Here is a 17,002-nt window from a genome sequence, read left to right as displayed (position 1 = left end):
GTAGCCTTATTTACCATAGCTAAGATAGGGAACCAACCCAGATGCCCCTCAGTAGATGAATGGATCAACAAAATATGGTATATATACACAATGGAATTCTATTCCTCCATCAGAAAGAATGACATTGCTCCGTTTCTTAGGAAATGGACAGACTTGGAAAAATTATATAGAGTGAAGTAAACCAGGCCCAAAGAAACATAGGTCCCATGGTTTACCTTATTTGCAATAACTAGTATATGTCTGACTCAAGCAGAAAAAGTCAGATAAGTTGGTGTTAGGGAAATGAACCCTAAGATATGTATTCAAAAATTTTTACTTTCATTCCATTTTTTCTAGTACATTTATAAGTTTATTTTTTGTTGCTTTTTATGTCCCTCCCCCACGGTATATTCCCTGCTTTCACTGTATTGTATGTTGTTATAATTTATCGAGGGGAAGGGAAAGAAAATCCTTTAGATAGGGATTACAGGTGGACCCATTGCAACAATGAGACATATAAGTCCTATGTGGAAAATGAACTTTACAGCTTTGTTAGGGGGAGGTGGAGGGTCGGATAGGGGGATGGGGAGAGAATGGGATGGGAAGCAGAATCAAAGGAGGAGGCTACAATACTTGATAATTTATGTACCCATTATCTTGCCCATGTTTGGGATAATCCATCTAAATCGATGATTGCGCATGTTGTTACATGTCTACCATCCCAACTCCAGAAGACTAGGTCTGGTGAAGCATACCTGTCATAGATAGGAGGACCTCAATCCAGCCCAGCCAGAGCATATCTTGAGTCTCTGTTTCAGAAATGCCCAGGACAGAAAGGTGGCTCCTCAGAGACAGGGAGAGGACACAAGTAGGGAGTCATGGTGCCACCAGAGGAGTGTCTGACCCGGGGGTAGGGGTGGTTTGGGGACAGCCACTCACCTGTGCTGCCGGGAGAACTTGCTTTAGGCTGCTCCAGGTGGGGCGAGCAGTGATGGCAGTGGCATTATAGACACATGGCCTCAGAGCAAAGAACCAGGGCCAGGGAGCAGGTTGGGGCTTTATGCAGCCTGGCAGGATGCCATTGCCTGATGTTTGAAATTCTGCACCTTGGGGAGGGAAGGAAGCCATGGTGCAGGCAGGCATCTCAATTTCCTTCTATATTCCAAAGATGCCTTGAGTCTCTTCCTCACCACTCAGCCATCTCTACCTTCCTCAATTGCTGGTAGTGGTGTAAACTAACACAGGGAATCCTGGTGCTACCAGGCAGCATGGAATGTGGGCGTGGCCACCATTCTTATATCTCTTTGGTCAGAAAGAACTATGAAAGAATGGGGTGTGGCCAGAATACTGTGATGCAAGCAGCATGGGTGAAGTCAAGAAGATAGCAGCTCCCCCAGCCCTTTTCCCAGGGAACAATGTCCAATTCAGTTGGAGACAAGAGGGTGACCTCATTTAGCTGGATGGCTTCACAGATTGTTGAGTATGTCTGTTTGTTCCCAGTCCCAGACCTTGTACTCAGGATCTGAGCACAGTCTGTAAGCTGCTTTTGATCAAGGATGGCCTTCCACACTAGAGCCACAGGGATTCTGGCTTTGTTGGCACTTAAGTTGGACTTTCTTGCCTAGGGTGACTTCGACCATGATCCTCCCATCACAGCCTTGTAAATATCAAGGAGGGCTGCTAAGAGCCACTGTTACCTGCCTAATCATTGGTCTTGTTGATGTTCTTGGACAGACTGGTGAGTTCCCTATCCTCGGGTTTAAGTGGTGGGAATTGTAGCCCACAGTTGGAATCTTGGTCCTGCCACCTCCAAATGGAAGGAGATCCTAAGAAACTTATTCCTGTCCATATGATTACCAATGGAATATGATGTATGTCATGATTGAAAGAGCAGTTCTTGAATGATTCTAGGATAAAATTATACACAATTATGTTATAGGACACTGATGGATGTTAGTTAATATTTTATGAGGCATTTAAACAATCACATTAAAATGGAGGTATAATGAAATATCTTAGAATTACTATACTATTACATACTATAAAGGTGCCATTTTTCTGCCAAGACTGGGATTGGTACCCGTGGTCTTGGTAACTCTGTTGCACTGTGTGGGAAGGGGAAACTGGCCTCCTAGAAGTCAAGAAATTCATGTCTATTCCTTAGGCCTAAAATAGATCCCCACCACTAGAAAACATCCTATTCATGTACAATTAACATATATGGTTTAAATTTATATACATATGTTAACTCCATATTGCATTCAGTGTAGTTATTTTATTTTTTGTTTTATTCATATATTGACCATTTATTTTGACTATTATGGTACATAAAACGTTGATTACATTGATTACATAAGATAGAGGTCTGCATATATATTCCACTTCATACCTGACACCCAGGACTTTCACAGAAAAAAATGTGTCACCATCAACTTCTTACTCCACCATTCATTTTTGGGGAGTGCTGGCATCTGAACTCACAGCCTACAAGCCTACAAGGCCCAATTCATGAATTGGTGAGTGTCAGCACGACATCATGGGGCAAATTGAGCTGACAGGCTGTTTCTTTGACCTGAGCTCAAGCCCCAGGGGTTAACAAAATAAGAACAGATTGACATGTATATGGAAGTATGCTAATAAATATGTGTTTTTACAGAGTATCAGAGATGTCTATACATTATTCAGTTATATAAACTACATTCCTACCAATTCCTGGGTATTAATCATGCATTCATGTAATTAATGTTATTATTTTCATCCTTATACTATTAATGAAATCAGTGTCCTGAAATTATTGTGTTCCTGTAAGTAATAATATTCTTTTTATGCTTCATTAATATTAAATAAAATCAGTTAGCTTCCTGAAATGTTACTGTCTAATTTTATAGGAGCATCATTCATGATCAACTCATTGAACCTTGACATTGATAATATTCCATTGTTCTTCCTATGGATGAGAACCATTTTCAAGTGTTAGGAGGGGGATTCAAAATCAGGGCCTATGTTGCCATGTGGGCCTATGGCTTCCCAGATAGATTGCTAGCCTTCAGCATTGCAAGGTGAAGTACCCTTTGCAACAGTGTCATTCAGACCCATGAGGGTCACCGAGCAAAGGAAGAAAACATAAAAAGGCCACATTGTTTCTGTGAATTTCTTTCCCTGCAAGACCTGGGGTCTAGGATCCCAGAAACAGCTGTAGATCTAGTGGCTGCACTCCGGCCTAGGGTGATCGAAGCTGAGGCAGAGTTGCCACAACCTGACTTCAAGCCCTGTACTGAGAAAAGTAAAAAAAAAATTTAGCTCCCTGACTTGCAGTTCACACAGTTTATTCTTACAGGCTTTGGATTTGAACTCAGGATCTGGGTAAATCTGCAGCAATGTGGATGAAGGGGAAGATCACTGCACTTGAAGGTAAGAAAGTCAGGCCTGTTCACTAGTCCTGAATTCAAGCTCCAGCCCAGGAAACATACTATTTATATATATTGTAAAGATAGGATTTATACTTACCTATAGGTGTTCAGTACATACATGTTTGGTGTGGTTGTTCCTTGAAATTTGTCTTTTATTCATTTATTTACCATTGATTGTACTATGATGATGAAACCCATTCTGTTTATTACATTGATGACATCCTATCACAAAGCATCTAGATTTGTAGAAATGTTCTCCGCCATGCCAAGATTCCTAGGATCACCCAGGATATTCAGAGAAAAGGAAAACAAGTTTCACATTTGGCTTCTTACTCTACAACCCACATGTTTGTAGTACTGGGATCTGAACTCAGGGCCTTGTAGGACCAATTGTCCAATAAGTCAAGGTGAACACACTAACCTGTGAACTAAGGATCTAGGCCATTCCCATGATCTGACATTGATCCCCAAGGTGGTCCACTATTGTCATAAATTCATAATTTAAACATACAATCTATATTGATATTCATGTGTCAATGGCATCTTGTGTTTAGTGGACTTCTCTTTATTTTGTCTCTATTACATGGAGGTATTGTTTATTTCACTTAATATGGTGATAGGTATAACTTTGCTGACATGGATGACAACCTGTTCCTATGGTTATAGGGTTGCCTATGAATTCCCCTTCTTGGTTGAGACTCAGGACTTTCACAGGAGAGGAAAACATGTGCAACAACTGGCTTCTAACATCAGGATGAATTTTTTGTCAGTGCTGGGATTTGAACTCAGGTCTGGGTATCTCTGTTGCACTGGGGGGAAGGGGAAGCTCACCATCCTTGAAGACTAGAATTTCAGGCCTGGTCTAGGGTCTGATTTGAAGCCCCAGCACAAAATCACAAGTCCACCTTTTGTAAACATTGGATCTCTCTTTACCTACAGGAGTGGTATGCATCTTGCATTCAGTGTAATTATTTTTATTTTGTGTCTTATTCATGGATGTTTGTGCATTTTATTGAATATGGTGACAGATATAACTGTGCTGACATGGATGACAACCTATTCTCATGGCTATAGATTTGCTTATATAGCATTCTCCATCATTGATGAGACCCAGGATATTCACAGAACAGGAAAACATATGCAACCTTTGTTTTCTCACATCAGAATGAATCTTTTGGCAGTGCTGGAATTTGAACTCAAGGCCTATCAGGCCCAATTGGTGAATGGGTCATGTTAAGCACAGCAGCCTGTGAGCCTCTAAGGAGCCAGGCCATTCCTGAGACCTGAGATTGAGCCCTGTTGGGAGGCCAATATAGTCATAAATTCATAATTAAACAAAGGATCTATATTTCCAAACATGGGTGGGCTGCATCTTGCGTTTGCTGTAGTCATTCTGGCTGAGACCCAGAATTTGCACAGCAATAGAAAACAGTTGCAATGACTGGCTTCTCACATCAGGGTGAATTTTTAGCAGTGTTGGGATTTGAACTTGGGGCCTAGGAGGCCCAACTGCCCAATCGGTCCATGTGATCACACCAGACTGTGATCCACTAAGGAGATGGGCTCATCCCAGCAACTGAGATAAAGACACAAGGAGGCAAAAATAGTTCTCAATGCATCATTGAAACATGGGATGTATACTCACATCCATGTGTGGACTGCATCGTGCATTGAGTGTACTTATTGTGTTTATTTTGTAAGCTATTCATAGATGTATTGTGTATTTTCCTATGTATATGATGACATATATAACTGGGCTGACATGGATAACAACTTATTCTCAGGACCACAGGGTGGCCCATCATTCTGCATCCTAGCTGACACCCAATACTTGCACAGGAAAGGAAAATAGATGCAACAATTGGCTTCTGACATCAAGATGAATCTATTGGCAGGTCTGGGATCTGAACTCAGGGCCTAGCAGGCACAATTGGTGAATGGGTCCACATGAGCACCCCAGCCTGTGAGTGACAAAGGAGCTAGGCATTCCCAGTACCTGAGTTTGAGCCCCCCTTGGGGGAGAGTAGAGAGCACAATAGTCATCTATACATTTGCTGAAGGTAGTATGCAAATAAGCACATATTTGTATAGAGTAGGATTGTGGTGACCTGTGATAGAATCCAATCTGTGAGTACCTATATTTGGATCTTTTCTTAAGCATCTATTTCATGTATATGATGATTATTGTCATGCTTCATCACCTCTTCTTTACAAATAATCTATACCCCATGAGTCTTATGTATCATTTCCTACTCACATCATGCACGAGCTACTCATTCAAGGATGAGATCAGTCGCATGCCGTGGCTCTTCCTAGGTCCAGAAACGAGTATCTCAGGATCTCCCGCCATTCCTTCCTCCTAGGGGGACTGAATTCAAAACTTATTCCTGGAAAAGATACTTCATATATATATATATATATATATATATATATATATATATATATATATATATATATATAATGCTTCTTATATATATATGTACTATATATATATATATATATATATTAATGATAGGATTTATACTTCCGTTCAGATGTTCAGTCCATATTGTGTTTGGTGCGTTTATAAATTTTATTTCTCATTTTATTCATTTATTTACCATTTATTTAATTGACTGATGACACCTCTACAATTTATTACATTGTTTACATCCTATCACATAGAATCTAGATTTTAGATGTGTTCTCCATCATGCCTGGCAATGTGAGAATCTGAACTCAGTGCCTAGCAGGCCCAATTCATGAATGGGTGAGTTTGAGCATGGGAGCTCTAGCCAATGAAGCTGTCAAGTGGTTCCCAGGTACTGAGATTGACCCCCATGTTTGGCCAAAACAGCGATACATGGATAGGCAGACGGTGGTATACAAATAACTATATATTGTTAAAGAGTGCCAGAGCCGTCTATCTATGATTGAATGACACCTACTACATTCCTTCCAACTCTGAGGTATTTATTATACCACCATTGAAGGAATATTATTCTTTTCATGCTTAATAAACTATACGGTAAGATCAATCAGCATTCTAGGACTATTTCATCCAATTTTAGACTAGATGAAAGCATGAACTACTCATTCAATTGGTATTCCCATGCATAGGAATGAGTCTCTTGTGATCTCCTGCCATTGGTGTCAGGACTGGGATTTGAACCCAGGACTTATGTTGACAGATTGGCCTATGGCTTCACTGATAGCTCATCAGAATCAGAAGTGGTAGGTCAGGTCTACTTTGCAGCCATATCATTCAGACCCAGGATGGTCACCATGCCCCAAAAAAATCATAAAATGCCAGCCCTCGGCAGCTCACCACTTTTAGTGCTTTCCAGCTTTCTTTTTCTTCCTGCAAGCCTTCTGGCTGGCTTCCCTGATAGCTCATCAGAATCAGAAGTGGTAGGTCAGGTCTACTTTGCAGCCATATCATTCAGACCCAGGATGGTCACCATGCCCCCAAAAAATCATAAAATGCCAGCCCTCGGCAGCTCACCACTTTTAGTGCTTTCCAGCTTTTTTTTTCTTCCTGCAAGCCCTCTGGCCTAGGATCTCAGGATCGGCTATGCATCTGGAGACTGCACCCCAGCCTAGGGAGATCCAAGCTGAGGAAGTGTTTACACGACCTGAGTTCAAGTGTCATGGATGGCTAAAAAAAATAAAAATAAAAATATTAATTATTTAACTAAATAAAAAATAAAACTCCCTGGTTTGGAATTTCTGCCAGTTTTCTTTTCTAGCTTGGGATTTGAACTCAGGGTGTTGGTAAATTTGTAGCAATGTGAGGGAAAGTTGCCACTACTTGAGTTCAAACCCCATGCCAACCACAAAAGAAAAACTAAGTCACTGACCTCGGCAGGGTGAAGTAGTTGTGGAGATGGGAGGGAAGGGATGGTAGGGGGAAAACAAAGAAGGAGTCAACAATGCTCAATAGGAAATGTACTCATTACCTTGCTCCTGTAACTGTAACCCCTCTGTAAAACATTTTTGCAATAAAAAAGTACAAAGAAAGAGAAACAATGTCTTTCTCAGAGAAGCACTTTAGAGGTAAGGAAGGATGTTTGAATAGTTGTACAAATTCCACACTGCTTTTTTTTAAATGTTCAGTATGGAACTGAGTAAACATATCTGCATCCATTAAAAAAAAGAAGTCACTCTCTTGGAACTGGGGCCAGTATTTCTGCCATTGTTAGGATTTGGGATCACTGTCCAGGTAAGTCTTTTATACCGTGGGTGAAGGCGAAGCTCACCGTCCTTGAGGAAAAGAAATTCAGGCTAGAGTTCCCAGGGCCTGAATGAAGGCTCTGCAATGGAAAAAATGTTTCTATACATGTTTAATATATGATATACACTTAAATATGTAAGTTAATTTCACATTATGATTTTTATTATTGATTTTGTATTTTGTTTTTCTTTTATTCATTTATTGATTGATTATTGTATTTAGTATTACTATACACATAATATTTATTACAATTTGCACATCTATAATAAAATTCTACACAATACTTTAGGATATTGACTCATTTTTATTAATATTTTATTAAGTGTTGAAACATAATATATAATTAAATGGAAGCATTTGTCACAGTCTCCACATGTTTAGAGTTTATCCCAAGTATGAGCTTTGTACAATCTTTGGACATCTTCCTATTGGGATTTCTTTAAACGATTTATAGTCAGAAACCTTTTCCTGAGGATAAGCAAGTGAGGGATACAATTGTAAGAGTGGGGCTAGAAATGTGGCTTAGTGGTAAAGAGCTCGCTTAGCATGCATGAATGCCAGGTTTTAATCCTCAGTGCCACATACTCAGAAAAAGCCAGAAGCTGTGGAGTAGCCTAAGTGGCTAACCTTGAGGAAAAGGAGCTCAGAGACAGTACCCAGGCCTTAAGATCAATCCCAAGGACTGCCAAAAACAATAGAAAAAATGTCAGTGGCTCACACATGGAACTCTAGCTTCTCAGGAGGCTGAGACCTGAAGACCACAGTTCAAAGACAGCAAATCAAGGAAAGCCTGTTAGACCCTTATCTCCAGTGGACCATGAAAAGACCCCATGTGGCACTGTGGCTCAAGTGGCTGAGTGTTCGCCTTGACCTGCGGGTCTAAAGGACAGTGCCCAAACTTGAGTTCAAGACACACAATTGGGAAAAAAAAGTGAGGGTGAATCAAGGTACTTTTCCTATTTGCTAATTATGAGAACATCCTTTGGAAAATGAACACTGATATATACCAAAATTGGAGTCAGAGCTAAGGTTCAAGTGTAACACATCCACATGCCCTGCCTCTCAGTCTCTATCATTGTAATCTTGTGCCCTACAGGGTTCTTAAAGGTCCAATGTTGAAAGGCTTAATATGCTCCCCAAGCCCTTTGTGATAATCAGTTGGCTTGTATTGTCAAGGTCATCACAGTTCTAAACCTAGCAGAACACCAGTAGTTCAGGCCCGTCATCCTAGCTCAGGAGGCTGAGGTCTGAGGATCACAGGGTGAAGCCAGCCAGGGCAGAAAAGTCTATGACACTCTGACTTCCACTTCTGAAAGGTCAGATGTTCAAGATCCTTCTGTGTTTCCCTTGGTGATGAGAAGTACTTGCACTCTAAATGCTCTTAGGGTTCTTGAGCTATAGAAGCAAGAAAGAAACATTATTGACCCATACTTCAGGTTTGTTCAGCCCTATACTTCAAGTTTGTTAGTTTGTTTCTTTCTTTTTTATTATTGTAGGAGTTGATGTCTGGGCCTGGGTGCTGTTCTTGAGCTCTTCAGCTCAGGTCTTGTGCTCTACCACTTGAGCCAAAAGCCACTTCAGCTTTTCTGGTGGTCCATTGGAGCTAAGTGTCTCAAGGACTTTCCTGTCCAGGCTGGCTTTGAACTATTATCCTCAGATCTCATCCTCCTTAGTAGCTAGGATGACACGCATGAGTGACAAGCACCTAGCTTCCACTTCAGGTTTCTTAGTAGTGAATTGGAGATAATAGGCTAATGGGACCTTTTGTGTCTGGGATAATTTGGTACCCAGATCCTCAGATCTCAGCTTCCTGAGAAGGCAGGATGAGAGACCTCAGCTATAGACCCCTAAGCTGTGGCCTTTGCTACAAGAGGGTCCATGGCTCCACGTGGTGGAATGCTAGTCATGAGCCCAAGAGGTAAGGGTCAGAGCTTAGGCCCCTATTTCAAGATTCATGACCGACAAAAAAAAAAAAAACAAACAATTGTCTGTAGTGGACAACTCACTAGTCTTCAGTAATACATAATTTTCTCCTTCCCATGGAGACATATATGAGCCTCAATAATCTTGTCTGCATAATCATCTCAGTGGGGAGATCTTACAAGGATCCAATGAAATAATGCACCTGGTGAAGGACACAGCACATGGCACTCTTTGCATGACTCAGCACACAGTATCCTGTGAAAGACTCAGAACCCAGCACCAATGCAGGACTCAGTACACTGCACCTTGTGAAGGACTAGGCACATAGCACCATGTGCAGGACTCAGCACAGAGTACTTTATGGAGGACTCAGCACATAGCTCTGTTCCACAAGCTGTCATTAGACTTAGGGTGCTCTAATCAATATCACCATTCTTTGAGGAATATTTCACAAACCATAAAAGTTCACACCTAAGTGTTTAGTGGGATGTTTTATTTTGTGGGGGGGGGTTAGTCATGGAGCTTGAGCTTAATGTTTGGGGATATTATTGTTCTGATAACATTTGCACAAGGCTAGAACTCTACCACTTTGAGCCATATTTCAAAGAGTCTATCAGACTTCACGCCAGGTTTTAAAGCCCCAGAGTGGCCAGGATATCGGGAGTATGCCAGGGTAAGCCAGGATGATGGCGGTACCCATGGAGCTGGGTTGCAGCAGTTTATATCTGGCTAAGTCAGGTTAGGTGGCAGCTGTCAGCACCAGACTCCTAGCTTGTTCTGTCATGTGGTATTTGAAGTACTGTCCTTATATAGTTGCAGTTAGAACGTAGTACCTCTTTTTTGGCAGCAGTCCTGGGGCTTGAGTAAGGGCTTTGACACTGTCCCTAAACATTTGTGCCCAAGGGTAGAAATCGATTGAAAGTCAGCAGAACTTCTTGGTTTTCTGTTTATGTGGCACTGAAGAATCGAACCCTGGGTTCATGCTCACTAGGTGAGCACTTAACCACCGAGCCCCAGGAGTGAACGAGGTATAAATAGATAGAGATTGATATATATAAGCATTATATACACAGAAAGATGTCTGTATATTATTATTTTATAGATATAACTACAAATTATTACTTATTAAATTATGTCTCCATTAAATGATGTGTCCCAGTTAACAATTAATAAAGCATTAACTAAATTACTCAATAGCCTATTATTGTTTATCACATATTTATATACATCCATACGCATAATTTCATATTTTAGAGAATGAGACAGATGTCTATACATTATTAAATTATGCATCATGTGTTACTACCAATTATTTGGTATTTATGTTTCCATGACATTTTTATTCTGGTAATACTTAATAAAATATTAAACTTAATCCACATCTTATAGTTTTTATTTCTAATTTTATCCTAGAATGATTCACTACTAATTCAATCTGTTTTTCATTTATTGTAGAGACAACTCTTTCACCTATGACATTTTTTACATTTATGACATCCTATTACATAACATATAGATTTGCATCTGAATTATACATCCTACCTGTCACCGAGCACTTTCAAAGAAAAAGAAAACAGGTGTCACGCTCGGCTTCTCACTCCAAGATTACATTTTTTGGCAGTGGTGGAATCTAACACAGGGCCTAGAAAGCTCGATTCATGAATGACTGACTGTCAGCACAGCAGCCTCTAGCCAATTCAGTTGCCAAGCACTTCCCAGGCCCTGAAATCGAACCCCGTATGTTGACCCCATATTGTGCTTAGTGTACTTATTCATTTTATTTTTTGTTTTATTCATTTATTTACCATTTATTGACTGTTATTACACATGAAATATTTAGTACAGTTATTACATAGGATATAGATTTGCCTATGTATGAAACTTCCCACCTGATTCCCAGGACTTTCACAGAAAAGGAAAACATGTGTCGCCTTGGGCTTCTTACTGCACGATTCAATTTTTGTGAGTGCTGGCATCTGAAGTCACAGCCTACAAGGCCCAATTCATGAATGGATTAGTGTCAGCATGGCAGCCTGAGACATATTGAGCTGACAAGCATTTCCAGAACTTGAGATCCAGCTCTAGGAGTTGACAAAATTAGAACAGATTGACATGCAGATGGTAGTACAAAAATAATTATTGATTTTTATAGAGTGCCAGAGATGTCTATACATTATTCAGTTATATAGGCTACATTCCTATCAATTCCTGGGTATTTAGTATACCTCCATGTAATTAATAGTATTGTTTTCATCCTTAATTATTGATTAAATCAACCACTGTCCTGAAACAATTTTGTCCATGTAATTAATAATATTCTTTGAATGTGTCAAAAATATTCATTAAAATCCATTGGCCTTCTAAAATCACTCTATTTATATAGTAGTATTCAGAAACAACTAATTCAACCTTGCCATTCATAATCTTCCATTGGTATTCGTATGAGTAGGAACGAGACACTTATGATCTCCTTCCATTGGTAGGGGTCAGGACCCGGCTTCAAACACAGGGCCTATATTGCCATGTTGGCCTATGGCTTCCCTGAGAGCCTGCCAGCCTTCAGCAATGCCAAGTTACCAACATTCTTCAACCGGGTCATTCAGACATAGGATGGTCACCTAGTAAAGAAAACAAATGTAAAACCGGTAGCCATTGGCAAGTTGCCAGTTTTATTTTCCTGTGTTGCATTAATTATTTTTTTTCTTGTCAGTCTTTGGGTCCCAGGAACCCAGGTTTGGCTGTGGGTCCAGTGGCTGCACCCCAGCCTAGAGTGATCAAAGCTGAAGCAGAATTGCCATGAGCTGAGTTCAAGCCCTGTGCATGATGAAAGAAAAATACCTATCTACCTACCTACCTACCTACCTACTTACCTACCTACCTACCTACCTACCTACCTACCTACCTACATACATACATACATACATACATACATACATACATACATACATACATACATTAAAAATATTTTAAAAATTATTAGGCTCCTTGGCTTGGAATTCATGCAATTTTTTCTGCCAGGCCTGGAATTTGAACTCAGGGTCTGGGTAAATCTGCAGCACTGTGGGGGATGGGGAAGATCACCATTATGGAAGACAAGAAATTCAGGCCTGTTTCTAGGGCCTGAATTCAAGTCCTAGCACTTGAAAAAATAATATTCGTATATATTTTAATTATATGAATTTTATTGACCTACATATTTTTACTGCATATTGCAGTTAGTGTATTCATTTTATTTTGTGTTTTGTTTCTTATATATTTTAGTGAATATGATTACACATATAATATTTTTTGTATCCTATTACATAAGACATAGATTTGCCTATGCATTCTACATCATTCCGGAGTCCCAGGAATTTCACCAATAAAGAAACCCAGTGGTACAACTGGCTTTCCACCAGGATTAAGTTTTTGGCAGTTGTGTGAATTGAACTCAGTGCCTAGCAGGCCCACTTCATGAGTGGGTAAATGTTAGAACACCAGTCTGATGCAAGAGAAGTTGGCGGGCAAATTTGAGGACCTGAGATCAAGCCCTAGGAATGGCCAATATATAAACAGATTGATGATTAGACTGTAGTGTGTGTGAATGTGTGTATGTGTGTGTGTGTGTGTGTGTGTGTGTGTGTGTGTGTGTGTGTGCGTGTGTGTGTGTGTGTGTGTGTGTGTTGTGAGCTGCTTTTAATCAGTGCTATCCTTCTACCACTGGAGTTACACAGTTCTACTTCTGGCTTTGTTGGCACTGAAGTTGGTCAGGGATCTGAAGGGCTTTCCTGCCTAGTGTGAATTTGACTATGATCCTCCTATCACAGCCTTGTAAACATCAATAAGGACAGCTGAGAGCCACTGGTGCCTGCCTAATCATTGGTCTTGGAATTCTTGGACAGACCAGTGAGTTCCCTATGCTTGAGTTAAAATGGTGGGAGCTGGAGCCCACAGTACGAATCCTGGTCCTGCCAACTCCAAATGGAAAGAGATCCTTAGAAACACATTCCTATCTATATGAATACCAATGGAACATGATGTATGTTATGATTGATTGGCTAGCTCTTAAATAATTGTACGATAAAATTATACACAATTACATTATAGGACACTAATCGATTTATTCAATATTTCATGAAGCATTTAAACAATCACGTTCATTAAATGGAGGCACAATGAAATACCTAAGAATTGGGCGTCACATAGTATAAAGGTGCCATTTTTTCTGCTAGGACTGGGATTGGAACTCATGGTCTGGGTAACACTGTTGCACTGTGTGGGAAGGGGAAGCTAGCCTTCTTGAAGCCAAGAAATTCATGTCTGTTCCTTACGTCTGAAATCTATCCCCAGTACTAGAATACATCCTATTTGTGTACATTTTAAATATATGATTTATATTTACACACATAGGTTGACTCCATATTGCATTCAGTGTAGTTATTAATTTTATTTTTGTTTTATTCATGTATTTGTGGGGCACATGGGCAGCAATGATGGTGCTGAGAGGAAGTTGAGTGGGCACAACCCAATTGTTTACCTTATAATCTGATTGGATAAAACTTAGGTGCATGATAGGGTGTGACCTTTACAGTGATTGATTAGTTCCTTTCCCTCCCCTTCCATACCTCACAATTTTTCCCTTTAAAAGGTGCTTGCGTTGTGGTAATAAACGAGTTCTTGCTTGACTTGACTCCCCACTGTGTCTGAATGTCTCCTGAGCTAAGGGAGACTGGGGAATGGGTGAGTGGCGCACTTACATTTCCTTGGGCCCCATCCATCTTTCGGGTGCAAACAAAGACCCAATATGTATTGACTGTTTATTTTATTGACTAATATGGCACATAGAACATTGGTTACATTGATTAAATAGGATATAGATCTCCATATGTATTCCAATTATACCTGACACCCAGGACTTTCATAGAAAAGGAAAACGTGTCACCATCAGTTTCTTACTGCATGATTCATTGTTTGGGCATGATGGCATCTGAACTCAAGGCCTACAGGGCCAAATTCATGAATGCGTGTGTGTCAGCATGCCATCCTGGAACAAATCCCAGGATCTGAGATCGAGCACCAGGGATTGACAAAATAAGAACAGATTGACACACAGATTGTAGTACACTAATAAATACATATAACTTTACAGAGTGTCAGAGATGTATATCCATTGTTCACTTATATATACTACATTCCTATCATTTCTTGGGTATTTATTATGCCTTCATGTAATTAATATATTTTTTAATTGTGAAAATAATGTACAGAGGGTTACAATTACATGGGCAAGATAATGAGTACATTTTTTATCAAGCATTGTAGCTTCCTCCTTTGTTTCCACTTCCCATCCCTTCCCATCCTCCCCTCTGCACCCCCACCCAATCCTCCCTGCTCCCTCATACCACCCCTTACACCAAAGTTGTAAATTTCGTTTTTGACATCACGACTTGTATATCTCTTTGTTGCAATGGGTCCACCTGTATTCCTATTTAAACGATTTTTTTCTCCTTCCCCTCCACAAATTATACTGATATCAAGTACAGTGAAAGCAGCGGTTATACTGTGGGGGAGGGACATACAAAGAAACAAACTTATAAATGTGTTAGAAACAATTGCATGAAAGAAAAAAAAAACATTTGAGTACATATCTTAGGGTTCATTTCCCTAATATCACTTTATCTGACCTTTTCTGCTTTACTTAGACATATACTAGTTATTGCAAATAAGGGAAACCATGGGATAGGGCACTAGCCTTGAGCTGAAGAGCACCCAGGCTCAGAGTTCAGGCCCCAGGATCCACAAAAATAAATAAATGAATGTTATTATTTTTATGTTTAATAAAGTATTAAGTAAATCAGTGTCCTGAAATTATTGCGTCCCTGTGAGAAATAATATTCTTTTAATGTTTCATAAGATATTGAATAAAATCAATCAGCTGACTGAAATCATGAAGTCTAATTGTGTACAAGTATCATTCATGAGTATGTCATTCAACTGTGACATTGATAATATTCCATCATTATTCCTGTGGATGGGAACGAATTTCATAGGATCTCCCACTATCTGGAAGTGGCATGACTGTATTCGAACTGTAGGCCTATGTTGCTGTGTGGGACTATGGCTTCTCCAATAGCCCTCAATTAAAAAAAAAATTAGCTCCCTGGTTTGCAATTCATGACATTTTTTTTCTGCCAGGCCTGGGATTTGAACTCGCTGTCTGGGTAAATATGCAGCACCATGACGGAAGGAAATCTGAACATGCTTGAAGACAAAAGTCAGACCTGTTCCCTAGGCCTGAATTCAAGCCTCAGGGCTGGAAAACATACTCTTTATATCCATTTTAAAGATATGATTTATACTTCCATACAGCTACTCAGACCATATTTTGTTGGGTGTGGTTATTCATATTATTTCTTGTTTTATTAATTTATTTACCATTTATTTCATTGACTCTGATGACCCCTCTACCATTTATTACATTGTTTACATCCTATCACAGCATCCAGATTTGTAAATTTGTTCTCTATCATGCCTGACACCCAGGACTCTCACAGAAAAGGAAAACATGTGTCACACTTGGCTTCTTACTCCAACATTAAATTTTTGGCAGTGCTGAGATGTGAACTCAGCGTTTAGCAAGCCCAATTCATGAATGGAAGAGTGTGAGCATTGCAGCCTCTAGGCAATGAAGCTGTCAGGTGGTTCCCAGATGCTGAGATCCAGCTCCAGATTTGGCCAAAACAGTGATACATGGATAGGCAGAGAGTGGTATACAAATACACATATATTAGTAAGGAGTGCCAAAGCCATCTATCTATGATTGAATGACACCTAAGACATTCCTACCAACTCTTAGGCATTTATTATACCGCCATTGAAGGAATATTATTCTTTTCATGCATAATAACCTATTAATTAAGATCAATCAGCGCCCTAGGATTATTGCATCCAATTTTAGACTAGACCGAAACATGAACTAGTCTTTCAATTGGTATTCCTATGCATAGGAAGGAGCCTCTTGTGATCTCCTGCCATTGGTAGGTGTCAGTACTGGGATTTGAACCCGGTTCACAGGTTGGCCTATGGATTCCCTGATAGCACGCCAGCCTTCAGATATGGCAGGTCAGGTCCACTTTGCAGCCATGTTATTCAGACACAGGATGGCCACTGTGCAAAGAAAAAAATAGAAAACCCTCAGCCCTCTGCAGCTTGCCACTTTTTGTGCTGGGCTACTTTTTTTTCTTCCTGAAAGCCCTCTGGGCCTAGGATCCCTAGATTGGCTATGGGTCCGAGGGTGCCCCACCCTAGGGTGACTGAAGCTGTGGCAGAGTTGTCATGACCTGAGTTGAAGCTCCATGTTGGCAAAATACAGAATAAGTAAAAATGTTGGTTAATTATTTAAATAAATCAAAAAATAAATAAAGCTCCGTTGTTTTGAATTTCTACCAGTTTTCTTTCCTAGCCTGGGATTTGAACTCAGGGTCTTGGTAAATATGTA

General features: G+C 40.0%; 1 long non-coding RNA gene across 1 annotated transcript; it reads left to right on the top strand.

Moving 5' to 3' along the window:
• The first annotated feature begins 1,359 nt into the window (after positions 1-1,359).
• LOC138816379 (uncharacterized) lies at positions 1,360-15,762 on the top strand. Its single transcript, XR_011368652.1, has 4 exons — positions 1,360-1,459; positions 1,605-1,717; positions 3,317-3,390; positions 15,700-15,762. It is a non-coding gene; the product is annotated as an uncharacterized lncRNA (long non-coding RNA).
• Positions 15,763-17,002: the final 1,240 nt, after the last annotated feature.

The sequence above is a fragment of the Dipodomys merriami genome, unplaced genomic scaffold (genome assembly GCF_024711535.1).
Source record: "Dipodomys merriami isolate MVZ:Mamm:240054 unplaced genomic scaffold, mDipMer1.0.p SCAF_693, whole genome shotgun sequence".
Taxonomy (NCBI): Eukaryota; Metazoa; Chordata; class Mammalia; order Rodentia; family Heteromyidae; genus Dipodomys; species Dipodomys merriami.
The sequence above is the reverse complement of the archived record's forward strand: the minus strand, read 5'-3'. Positions and strand labels throughout refer to the sequence as shown.